Raw genomic sequence first — 12,538 nt, 5'->3', positions numbered from 1 at the left:
TGGGCTGGGGGGTCCTCTAGGCCCTGATTTCAGAGCCTAAGGGGCTTCAAAGGTTGGGGCAAACACCTGTCGCCCAGGAGACTGCTCTTCAAGGCCTAGGAGCTAAGGCTGAAAGACAGGGGGTGGGAGCTGTGCCCCTTGCCCCGGGCAAGACCAGGCCTGACCCACTGACCTACTTACCCCAGCCCCCAGGACGGTCCAGTGGGTAGCTGCATATCGCCCTCCCCGCTCCAGCTTTGTTGGGGAACCCCGGTGCTGAATGGAGCCCCGAGAGTCGTGGCCCGGCCCTTCCAGCGCCACGGCCCCACTTGCGGCCCTCGGCTGGCTGCGGCAGGTGAGGCTGGAGCTGCCCCCCACGCTCCCCGCCTGCCCTGCAGCTCGGCTGTCTCTGAGCAGCCTCATTAGGAATGATTTTCGCATTGTCCGCCACACCCAGGCCTCGCAGTACCTCCAGCTCCCGCTCTCTGCCGAGAGCCCCCCATTAATGCTAATGGAAGTCCCGTGGTTTGGACAGGGCCCCCCGCTGGAAAGAGGCCTCGGGATGCCCACCCGCAAACATGACCTTTTCTCGTGTAACAGACAAGATTTCAAAATCAATGCGGCCTGCAGGGCCGGCCCCGGCCACACGGCGCTGCTCAGGGAGAGGCCACGTGGTTCACGGCAGGCAGGGGTCAACGCCAAGGCCCAGGCCAGAGCGCTCGGGGGTCGCTGCCTTGCCCGGTGCTGGACAATCTCTCTCTTCAAGGCCATGAGGAACGCCTTGTGCTGAAGCTAAGCCCCACTGCTACCCCATTTGCGCCTGGCACAGCCATAAATGGTACCCGCCCGTCCCCCCAGCCTCACCAAGCCCCGCCCGACACGTCCCGATGTGCTGCAGCTCCCGTCTCACCAGATGAGCGGGTGGTCCCCGGTGTGGCACACAGGGACACGGATGGGAAGGCTTCAGTGTCTTGCCTGGCTCGCACAGCACAAGGGCGTAGCGCTGGAGCCTAGAAGCCTCACTCAGGGCCTGTGCTGCTGTCTGTGATACTGCTCAGCCTCCTCTCGGGCACGCGGCAAACACCTGGCAGGCCCTGCGCTGGGCCCCGGCCCGTGCTGGGGGCATCGCCTGTGTCACTGGCACTTCCTCCCCACCGCAGGCACTGTCCCAAGGCGGCAAGTATTGCCACAGGTCAGAGTAGGGTGTGATGGAGGCCCCACATGTAGGGTGAGGAGGTACGATCTGGGAGGCCTCCCTGGAGGAGGGGATCTCAGATCAGAGCAGTGAGAGAAGGTGCATGTGTGTGGGCACGTGTGGTCCCAGGGACCCAGCCAAGGCTCCGAAGGCAGCACTAGAGAGGCACTCCCCCTTCCTCGGAGGGCTAGGGGCTGCCAGACTCCGAGGGAGCCCCAAGGATGCAGATGGAGTTGAGCCCAGGCCCTGGAGGTCTGGAGAGGCGGTGCTGCCCACGATGGGCCGTGATCTGTACTGGAGACCCTAGGCGGGGTGTGCCCTAGCCCCCAGCTCTAGGAGCCCCACTTTTCAGCCTTTTCGAGGCCTTCCTCTGAGGCCTCCCGTTGTGCCCGCCCCCTCCCCGCCCCCACGCCCCGGTCCGCGCTCTCTGCCTGGAGCCGGGCTCTCACCGCAGCGCCGTCCTCTGTCGGTCACGACAGCGCCACCTACTGGGGCTCCCGAGCCTCGGGGATGTTTCCAGCGGCTTTCCCACCTTGGCTAAAGGCGCCTTGGTCACCGCCCCTGGCCGGCGCTGGCGTGTCCCGCGGGTGCCCAGGTGGGCCGCCCTGTCCTCGGGCGGCCCTGCGTGTCCTGGTCTGCATTTTGCCTTGGACTTCTTTGCCCTCTTCACATCCTGTTTCTCAGCGCTTCTTGCTTCCCTCCAGGAATTTTGCTGGGCTCCTGAGCATTTCAGGGAGCTGACTAGCCTTGCACTGGGATGGCTTGTTCCATCTTTGATGACCTTGAAGCAGCTCTGGGACCCAGGTAGGGTGCACACACCACGAGTTGGCTCAGAGGGCAAGAGTGACTTGCAAGTGACACCCTCAAATACGGCTGAAAGGGGACTCGGGGACCCTTTTACCTGGTTCCTCATTTCTTGGTACCTCTGATCAACCCTAGTGTGACGGTCTCTGCAAACCCTACTGTTGTCCTGGGAGATCTTCAAAAGTTCATGGAAAATATGAGCACAGGGTCCAGTACCGCCCGGCCGCTCCACTTCCCATCCAGCTCCCTGCTAATGCACCTGGGGAGGCAGCAGAAGGTGGTAAATACCTTGCCCCTGCCACCCACATGGGAAACCAGGATGGAGTTCCTGGCTCCTGGCTTCAGCTTGCCACACTTGGCTGTGCAGCCATTTGGGGCGTGAACCAGCGATGGAAGCCCTTTCTCTCTTTCTCTCCCTGTCACTGTCTGTAACTCTACCTCTCAAATAAATAAAATCTTTTAAAAAAAATCTATTTATAGATTTCAATTTTTTGCACCAAAATATTAGTTTTTAAATTTTCAGAAAAATTTATTCATTTGAAAGATTGAGTGTTAGAGAGAGAGAGAGAGAGAGAGAGAGAGAGAGAGATCTTCCATCTGCTGGTTCATTCTCCTAATGACCACAACAACCAGGGCTGGGCCAGGTCAGCAACTCCATCCGGGTCTCCCACATGAGTGCAGGGTCACAAACACTCAGGCCATCTTCCACTGCTTCCCCAGGTGCAGCAACCGGGAGCTGGATTGGAAGTGGAGGAGCTGAGACTTGAACTGGTGCTCATATGGGATGCTGGTGTCACAGGCGGTGGCTTAATGTGCCACATTGCTGGCTTCGATCAAAATTGTATTTATAAATGTGTAAGTATGTATTATCTATTACACCTATTAACTATGTATACATATATATGTGTATATACATATGTGTATAATATACATATAATATTTATATCTTAAATTCTTTTTAATTGTTATTTTTCAGCTTGAATCATATGAAATTGCCAGTATTTGATCATTTTGATCTACAGGAGAGTGTGTTGTCTGTGGATCAATATAAAATTGATTTTAATATATCACTCCTGTGACACCCATCCGGCCTCGGAGCTAGAGCGCCTCACATACCCTGCCCTCCCCCCCCCCCCCCGGGTACTGCAGAATTTTTGAAAGAGGAGAAACGTGAGCTTTGGCCTTTGGCGAGGCAGGAGCTTTGGCCTTTGGGATGGGCAGGTGTCTGTGCCCGGGACCAGGTCTCCTACAGGGAGGGGCACAGCTATCATGGATACCCCGGGCCGGCACTGAGAGCAGGCAGGTGCTCATCAGAGGACGCAGCTGCTGATCTGGTGGCTCCTGGACAGGCAGCCAGGCCCCTGGGCTGGAGGAGACCCTTGTGAAGGAGAAGGGAGACCAAAAGCCATGGAGACAATGAGGGCCACAGCACCTGGAGGCTCTCGGTGACCCCATGAGGCAGTGGAGCTGTAATCCCCATTTCAGAGATGAGGCGACTGAGGCTCGTTGGTTGGACGTAGGGCTCTCGGTTGGTTTTCCTGCCAGTCTGACCTGAGCCTGTGCTCTGAGCTGCAACCCTCTGCCTCCAAACTGTCAGGAACCCAGAGCTCAGTGTGCAGCGCCCTGTGCCCCTGCAGGTGAGTGTCCCGCCTGGGCCCCTGCTGGTGCACGCATGGAGGGGCGCACAGAGCCCAACACCCATGTCCCTCCGTCTGGGGACCTTTGTCTCTGTGGAGTGTGTGTCTGGGGGTGGGTGGGGTGGCTGTGCAGCCTGCCTGAATCCTCTGCCTTTCTCGGTCATCTGTCTGTCTGTCTGTCTCTCCCCTCCTCTTCCTCCTTTCTCTCCCTCTGCGCTTGGCTTAGCCTCGGGTTTTCCGGTTCCTGGTATGCCTGTTGCCCCTTTTCTTGTTTCCTGTTTCTGCCATCTCTCCCCCTCCCCAGCTCTCTCAGGGGAGTACTGCTCTCCAAGCCAGCACAGCGTGGCACATCTGGCTTGTGTGGCCCTCACAGTGTCCCCTACAGCAAGCCTGCCAGGACCTGGTCCCCGCCCAGACTGGGAGGTGCTGGGGATGTGCACACGGTCAGTGACCATCAGCGGAGGGTCTGGATGGAAACCTAATGCGGATGGACTGTGTGAGTGGGGGTCCCATGTCTGCCTGCCCCGAGGTGGTGGGGCCTGCCACACCCACAGCCCCTGTCCCATCACTGACCCCAGCTGTCCCATGGTCAGCCACATACAGGTGGCCCCCGCCTCTGCCTCAGCTTCACCTGTGACCTCTGGGGTCTCCCAGGCCCACCCCTTGGTTCGGGGCTCCTCTCTGGGTGACTGGAGCCAGGCTTGGTGAAAGTGACATCTACCAGTGCCAGAGGGGTGTAAGCCACTGCCTACCACTTACAGACCTCCTTAAGCCTCAGGGGGGGGTCTGTTGTCCCCTCCCCTAACACTCAGCCTCCCCTGTTGGCCATGTGAAAAGCTCTCTGGGAAACGTGCAAAGGGTGCCTGCTCTGGGTTCGTGCTATGCAGGGGTTTGTCTTCTCCACTGCAGGGGTCCCGAGACAAGACAGTCTGTTCTGGAGATGCCTCCTCAGGAGTAGGTAAAGGGACTCGAGCCCTCCGTCTCCTGGTGCAGAATTCGCATCTTTCTCGGGCAGGTGCAGGGCGGGAAGGCAGGGAGACAGACGGGCACCTCTACAACACCTGCCATTCTCTGTGCCTTGAAAGGACTGCAAGTTTTCGGAGTTTAAAGAGCGAGAAATGAGTTTCAAGTTGGAAAACTTCATGGGTGTCCTCAGCCTCGCCACCCTAGCGGGGGGTGACATGAAAGGTGGCCCGCCGAGGACAGAAGAGCCAGCTCGCCCGAGCCCCGGCTGGGGACAGCCCCGCCCTCGCCCACTTGAGAAGCCCCCTTGGAAGCCCCCAGGTAAAGCCCCCACTTCCTTGATCCCAAGCCTCTTTTTCTGAGGCTTGGCTGCATTTTTTGATCTTAACAAGTTTTTTTTCTTTTCTTTCCTTTTTTGTCATCTTTGCCAGGGCTTTTACAATGTGATTTCCTTTTATTTTAAAAACGGTGGCTTGCAAGCCTCGTCTCATCTATGATTGTTTCATGTTTGCAGGTGTCTGGAAGGGTTGGAGCCGGTCCCTGGGTGGGCAACTTCCCGTCTGCTCCTTGCTCTGTGTGTTTGCTTGCAAAGGGCTGGGGCCTGGCAGCGGTGGCCTCCCTTTCAGCTGCCCTCTGGCTGGGCCGGCGCTGACAGAGAAAGATGCAGGGCGCCTGTGCACCTGCCTCCCCAAACCCCCACTCTCCAGGCCGTGGGATATCTGGTGGTGGGAGGCCTCATGTCTGGGGGCAGTGCCTGTACTCTGTAAGCCTCGGTAGCCCCATCTGCCCAGTGGGTACTGCAGGGTGATGGGAATAAGCACTGTAGGGTACTAGCTGGGAAGCGCCTGGCGCAGAGTGGAGACGGAACAAAGAGAAGCTATCTTAACAGGATGAACCCTTGGCTCCCCAGGCCGCTGGGAGCTGTCCTCACTTCCCTCTCCAGTGCAGTGGCCTCAGTCCCCCTTGGGTCCCCCAGAGCACCAGCCCAAGGGCACAACTCGCCCCGCACCAGCCCAGCTTTGGGTCTCAGTTGACTCAGGTTTCTCTTCCCGGGACACCCCGCCCCCTCCGCCTCGCCCCACTTTCTCAATGTTGAAGGTCTCTGCTCGATGTCACTTACTCTGGGATGGCTTCATCTACCTCCTCCAATCCAAATATGAATCTCATCTTCTTCAGTGGCCTGCCTGATTGAATTTGGGTTTTAGCTCCCGTTGTAACGCGGCAAGTTCCGGCTCCGTCTAGCTTTGGCATTTGGGAGATTTGGATTTAAATTTGATTTTTGGCAGGTGTTAGTTTTCAGATTTCCTGACTGGGCACCCGTGAGCCTGCCCCTTCCTCCCTCTGAGCTTCAGTTGCCTCCTCTGTAGATGGGGATGCTTGTACCGCCCACGCGTCAGCTCCACGAGAGCAGCTTCCTGGTCTCACGCTCCTAAGTCTCCCGCCCGAGAATGTTCTGAGTGCCTGATCAATAACACTGATGAATGACCAATGAGCTTAGAGAATTATTTTGCAAACTGTTTATTTAATTATTTTTGTATACTTGAAAGGCAGAGAGCGCGAGAGAATGAGAATCTTCCATCTGCTGGTTCGCTCCCCAAATTTCTCTTAACAGCCAGGACTGGGCCAGGCCACGGCCAGGAGCCAGAAGCTCCATCTGTGTCTCCCGTATGGTTAGTTGTGGCTCAAGCATTTGAACCTTCCCCTGCTGCCCTCCCCCACCCCCACGGGGTCCAGTAGCAGGAAGCTGGATCACAGGCAGAGAGGCCACGTGTTGACGCGGCACTCTGATGTGGGGTGTGAGTCCCACCTGGCAATCTGTGCCACGGCACCACAGCACTGGCCCCTGCAGAATTCTTCAGCACCTGCCTCCTACAGAGAGCTCAGTAAATGGTAACTCTCTTTAGGACATGCCTATACATACTGAGAAACTCATTCGTTCACTTACTTGTCAACAGATGCAAGGGTTGAGCGGCTGCTGTGTGCACTGGGTCAGCAGAGCAATGAGGGGCAACCGTGCCCTTGCAGGCTCCCACCGGCAAGACAGAGCTGCAGGCAGAGTGGTGCTGTCCCGGGACATGCAGCGGCGAGCCTGGTGTGAGGTGCCAAGCCCTAGGAGTGTCTCTCGTCCATTTGCTCTGGAGGACACAGCCGGGGACCTGCATGCAATGGGTACCTGTTCAGTGTCTCTGGACTGAGTTATGAGTTCTTTTAAAATATTTATTTATTTGTTTGAAAGGCAGAGTTAGAGGGAAAGAGAGAGGAGATTTCGTTCGCTGGTTCACTCCCCAAATGGCTGCAATGGCTGGGGCTGGACTGGTCCAAAGCCAGGAGCCAGGAGCTTCTTCTGGGTCTCCCATGTGGGTTCAGGGACCTAAGCACTTGGGCCGTCTTCCACTGCTTTCCCAGTGCATTAGCAGGGAGCTGGATTGGAAGTGGAGCAGCTGGCGTTCACATGTGGTGCTGGTGTCGCAAGCAGCGGCTTAACCTGCGGCACCACAACATAACCCCTGAGTTCCGATGATCCTTCAAAGCCCACCCCTTGAGCTCTGCAGCACCTTGGGCTGCCCCTCAACTTAGCCAATCCACAGCGCCCTGGAAAACCCAAAGCAGGTGTGGGTTTGGGGACACCGCCTCACCTCAGCTCGGCTTCGTCTGATCCCTGCCCACTGCTTCCTGTGGTCTGCCACTGCCTGTGTGCCCTTATGGCCTCCGGAAAGCACACAAGGCCAACACCCAAAGCAGGGGTGTTCAGATGCTTCCTTCAACAGCCAGCTCGGACCATGCAATCTGGGACCCCAAGGAGCACTTCAGATCAGAGCCCTCTTCTGTGATCCCAGCAGCTCTTCCGTCCTGCCCCAGCCCATTGCCATCTCCCGGCTTCTGTGTTGTCTGTAGAACCTCAAGTCTTCCCCAAGCTTCTCCTTGTCACTTAAGTGTACAGTGGACACCTATTGCCTGGGCAGCCTCTGCTCCTGTTCCTGGGCCAAACCCATTGTGTTTTCCAGTCTTCCTGAGGGCAAGTGCACTCTCCCTCACCTGCTGTGCTTGGCGTTGGTGGGGTAGATTCTACCCCTGGACCTAGGGGCGGAACACGTGATCCAGAGCTGACCAATCATAGCACTGTGACTGGCTCAAGACCTGGGACTTCTGCTCCAAGGACTGCATAAAATGCTCCCCTCCCCTGCCCTGCTGGCCATTGGCCATGGAGTGGGGGAGCAGAGGCAGCTTGTTGGCAGGGACATCATCTGGGGACATCCTACCTGTGAGATGTGGCGGAGAGATTGGAGGAAGAGAGTTCTTTGTCCAAGTCATTGTACTGTACCAGTCCTGCCTACCCTGGGGCTTTGGGGGCCATGAGCGGGTAAATTCTACATTCCTGTACACACATACACCCCTGCCTCTTTGTTTTCTTAAGCCACGTGGAATTGGGTCTACTCTTGCCTTGCAACAGCGACGTCTGAACATTGGCTGCAGTCTCCAGCGGACCTGAAATTCCGAGACCTGAGAGCAGGAAGAAGGGACAATCGGCCCCCGGGGTTGCTCCGTGCGGGGATTCCCGGGCCGGCTGTCCACTCCGCCTTTCCCCTTGGCCTTGTCTGCTTCAGAGAGGGACCCTGTGTCTTCCTCGTTTGAGCCGAGAGAGGGACACGCGGAAGCAGGGCGCCCACCTGGGGCTAGAGGATGCTCTCCTGGTTTTTTGGTGTTCTTCTACCTTTTACTTATTGATTGATTTTTGCAGATTTACCTTCCTTGTTAGGTTTCCTCAGGCATAGAGATTAGGAGTCGTTTGTAGTCCTTGAGCCCCCAGAAAGTGAGGGTGGAGTGGCCGCGGGGCAGGCTGGGAGCAGCAGGAGGAGGGGTCTGCAGAGTGGGGTCTGCACGCTTCACCCACGCGGGCTTCAGAGGCATCGCGGGCTTCAGAGGCATCGCTTGCTCACTGGTTCACCCACTGCTGTGGATTTTTAATTGTGTGCCAGGTGTTGGGGATCTGGAAGTCAAGTGAACAAGGACCCTGCCTTCCTGAGGCCCCAGGGGAGAGAAGGACCGGCAGGCAAGGAAGATCAATCCCAGGGAAACAGGGACAGGTGTCCTGAGGGGCAGGTGTCCTGAGTGGCAGGTGGAAGAGGCTCCGCCCAGAAGACCACGCCCCCTCACCTGGGTGGCCCCCCCAGCTACCCCCCCCCCCCCCCCCGCTCCCAGCCCTGCTTCCTGAATCCCACCTCCAGGAGTGAGCCCCAGGCTGGGCCAGACCCCACACCCTCCCCTGTAGCTCGGGAAAGCTAGAGCCCAACCCCACCCTACCTGACCCCACCCCACCTGCAGCTTGGGGAAAGCCAAGTTCACCAGTCTCCACTTCCTTTATCTTTTACTTTTGAAAAAAGATTAAAAAAATTTTTTTATTTAACATTTTATTTGAAAGGCAGACATGCACAGAGAGAGAGAGAGAGAGAGAGAGAGAGAGACAGAGAAATCTTCCATCCACTGGTTCACTCCTCAAATGCCAGGCCAAAGCCAGGAGCTGGGAACTCAGTTTGGGTCTCCCACGTGGTGGCAGAGTCTTGTACTTGAGCCATCACTGCTGCTTCCCAGGGTGCACTTTAGACGGAATCAGGGGCTGAGCCAGAATCAAACCCAGAATCAATGCCACCCACTCTGCACGGGTGGGTGTCCCAGCAGGCATCTTAACTGCTGCACCACTGTGTGCCCCCAGAAGTCCCCTTTCCTTGTGGTGGGAGCTCCTGGGGGCCTCGGAGTCCTTTCCAGGCAGGGGCCCCTCCCCAATCCCTGTGCTGTGGAAAGAAGGAGGCAAGGGGCCCTGGGCTGCCAGGCCACTGGGTGGCAGCTTGCAGACCTGGGGGTGCCCTGGTCAGTTCTGCAAAGGTACAGCCACGTTGTGCTTTGAGCCATGGCCACCTGCATGCCCAGCATTTGCCTGCTGGGGCAGAGGCCCTTTCCCAAACACTGAGGACCTGCTCTGGAGGAAGCGGTGCACCTGCACCTGCCCAGGGAGCGGCTCTGCTCCTTGCAGATGGCTCTTCCCTAACGCTCTGCCTGAGCAGGCCCTAGAGCTACACACGGGGTAGTACACAGCTGGGGACACAGCTGAGGGGCTCTCCAGGGCTCCCTGGAGCCCCCTCGTCCCATGGGTACAGGATGGAGTCTCCCTGTGGGACTGGACGTGCTGAGCTCCCGTGCCTGGGCACGGCCGTACAGGGGAGGCAGGACACAGGGGGACAAAGGGCACCCCAACTTTCTCAGGCTGGGAGGGAGCCTTTGGATGGGGGCTGCCTCCCAAGGCAGTAATCATCACCTACAAATGGCCACGAGGGGCCCCGGAGCTCTCAGTAAGGCCGTCACCCCGGAAACCACAGCCTGGGCTCCACACAGCAGGCCCGAGGAAGGGTGCGAACGGCAGCCCCCTCACCGGGGAGTGGCTGAGCTCTGCTCCTGACTTTAACGATGACATACGTGGGGCTCCCGCCTAGCAGCTGTGCAGGGCTCACTCGTGGCTTCTGGGCCTGTGCACAGCAGGCTGCGAGGCCACAGCTACCGCCTGGGGACGATGTCCCTCCTCCCCATCCCTGCCTCCCCACCCTGGGCCTGAGCACTGCACAGGGCAGGGCACAGGTGGGCAGAGGTGGTGATAGAGGCTGGGAGGAGAAGCCGTGACGCTGCTGCAGACTGGGAAGGTTCCAGAAAGTTGCTGAGTCCAGCCTCCCCCAGCAGGACTGCGGGCCCCTTTCCCAGGCCCCTGCGTGACTCCGGAGGCCACCAAGGGTTCTCTGGGCTGACAGCTGGGAGCTGGCTCAAGGGAGGAGCTCACAGCGAAGCCTCAGCTTGATGAGCCCATGTCTGCCAGGCTACGCCAGCTCAGGGCTGCGAAAGGGCGGAGGGAGCAGTGACATAGAATTGTGTGGTTCTGGCTTTCACAAAATACTGCAGGCCTCCCAGAAACCCCAGAAATTGCCACTTGGTTATTTTGGGGATTCTGCAAGCCTGTTTCATACTTCAAAAAAAAAAAAAAATTTACAGGGGCCGGCACTGTAGCGTAGCAGCTCAAGCATCCAGCTGTGGTGCCGGCATCCTATATGGGCCCTGGTTCAAGTCCTGGCTGCTCCACTTCTGGTCCAGCTCTGCTATGGCCTGGGAAAGCAGTGGAAGATGGCCCAAGTCCTTGGGCCCCTGCACCTGCATGGGAGACCCAGGGGAAGCTCCTGGCTCCTGGCTTCCAATCAGCACAGTTTAGCTACTTCGGCCATCTGGGGAGTGAACCAGTGGATGGAAGACCTCTCCCTCTCTCTCTCTCTCTGCCTCTGCCTCTCTGTAACTCTGCCTTTCAAACCAATAAATACATCTTTAAACAAAAATTTACGGAAAATGGAATGGAAAGATAAAGTTTATTTTGGTGCAAAAAAAAAAAAAAAAAAAGTCTCGAATCCATGCACACAGCAGGTCTCCCCAAAGCTAAAACGAGTGCTCCGAATAGACTTACATGTGGATTTCAAAATGTTTTGCACCAAAACAAGCCCATCTTTTCATTCCATTTTTCCTTGAACTACATGCCAGCTACCAGGCAGCAGCTGCACACCTACTGGATTCCGCTTGGTTGCTTGAGACGTCGCTGGAGTCACGTGCGCCTGCCTCTGGAGGCCAGCCCCGTGTTCCCTGCTCCTCCGCTGACCCCTGCACCTGCCCCGGCACCATGAGGTCAGCGGGACACACACGCTGGGCACTCGGGGTCTGGCTGCCTCCATCCGCCACCTCGGAGCGCCCTGTGGGTGCCTCCCACGCTGGTGGGACGCTCCCCGGCTGCCCAGGGCGGCCCAGATCCCCCAGTCCTCTCTGCCCCGGGCTGCAGTGGCTAGGCGGGCACTCCGCCACTCTGCCAGCTGTTATCTCTGTTGCGGGACTCCCACGGCAGCGCTGCTTGGTCTCGATGCCTTACCACACTTTTCGGTAGTAGGCGGCCGTCTCGCTCCCGAAGACCTGGAACAGCAAACCGGGGTTTGGTCAGGAGACAAAGCTGTTGGCCGGACGTCAGAACAGGGGCCCTCTCGGCCCGGTGCTCAAACCCTAAGCGACAGCGGCTCTGCCTGGCTCCCGGTCTCCAAGGCACTCCGTTCTGGGGGCCTCTCGGTCCTCACGGTGGTGGACATCTGGTGGCCCTGTGCCCCTCCTTCACCCCCAAGACCCAGGGAGACGTGATTTAGGCTCAAGCTCTCCCTTCGGGGGCCCCGGTTACCTGCAGGCCTGAAGTGTGCTAAGAATCTTAGCTCGTGGCATCGCCTGCCCCTCTCCTCCAACCCACGTCACCCTCAGCGGGCTGCGAGGACGCACACGTAGGGGCAGACACACGCGGGGAGAGGGGAGGGGCCAGGGCCTCCCAGCTTGCCTTCCTCACCCACCTCATTGGCTGGTTCAGGGTCACATGGCCACTGTTAAGCCAATCACTGGTGAGGGTCATGGGACACCTGTGATTGGCTGAGGCCTGTGGGCGTGTACCCTCTGAGGCGGTGGCGCTGCGAAGCCATAGCTCCTGAGCCCGTGAATATCCCCCTGCACACGCTGGCTTGCTTCGCTGGTTTCCTGCAGCCCACCTAACACCTCCGGCGCAGGAGTTCACTGTCTCCCAGCTCCCAGCCCAGGTACCAGCAGGGCCGCGCTCCCTCGGTGGGCTCTGGAGGGCGGCCCACGCTTGCCCCTGACGGCCTCAGGTGGCTGCCTTGTGGCTGTGTCACCCCCGTCCCTGCCCCTGGGGTCACGGCGCCTCCTCTTCGCTCTCTGCGCTGTGCTAGTGTCACTCGCGAGGACACCTGCCCTTGGACGCTGGCTCACCAGCACTCTCCAGGCTAACGCTTCGTCAGGGCTGCAAAGGCCTCTGTCCCCAGCAGCACGGCTGTCACACTCCCAGGGCGGAGCACACGGACCAACGGACGTGTCTTTGTGAGGTCCATGGCGC

Source organism: Lepus europaeus, chromosome 19, assembly GCF_033115175.1.
Source record: "Lepus europaeus isolate LE1 chromosome 19, mLepTim1.pri, whole genome shotgun sequence".
In the NCBI taxonomy this organism is placed as follows: domain Eukaryota; kingdom Metazoa; phylum Chordata; class Mammalia; order Lagomorpha; family Leporidae; genus Lepus; species Lepus europaeus.
The sequence above is the reverse complement of the archived record's forward strand: the minus strand, read 5'-3'. Positions refer to the sequence as shown.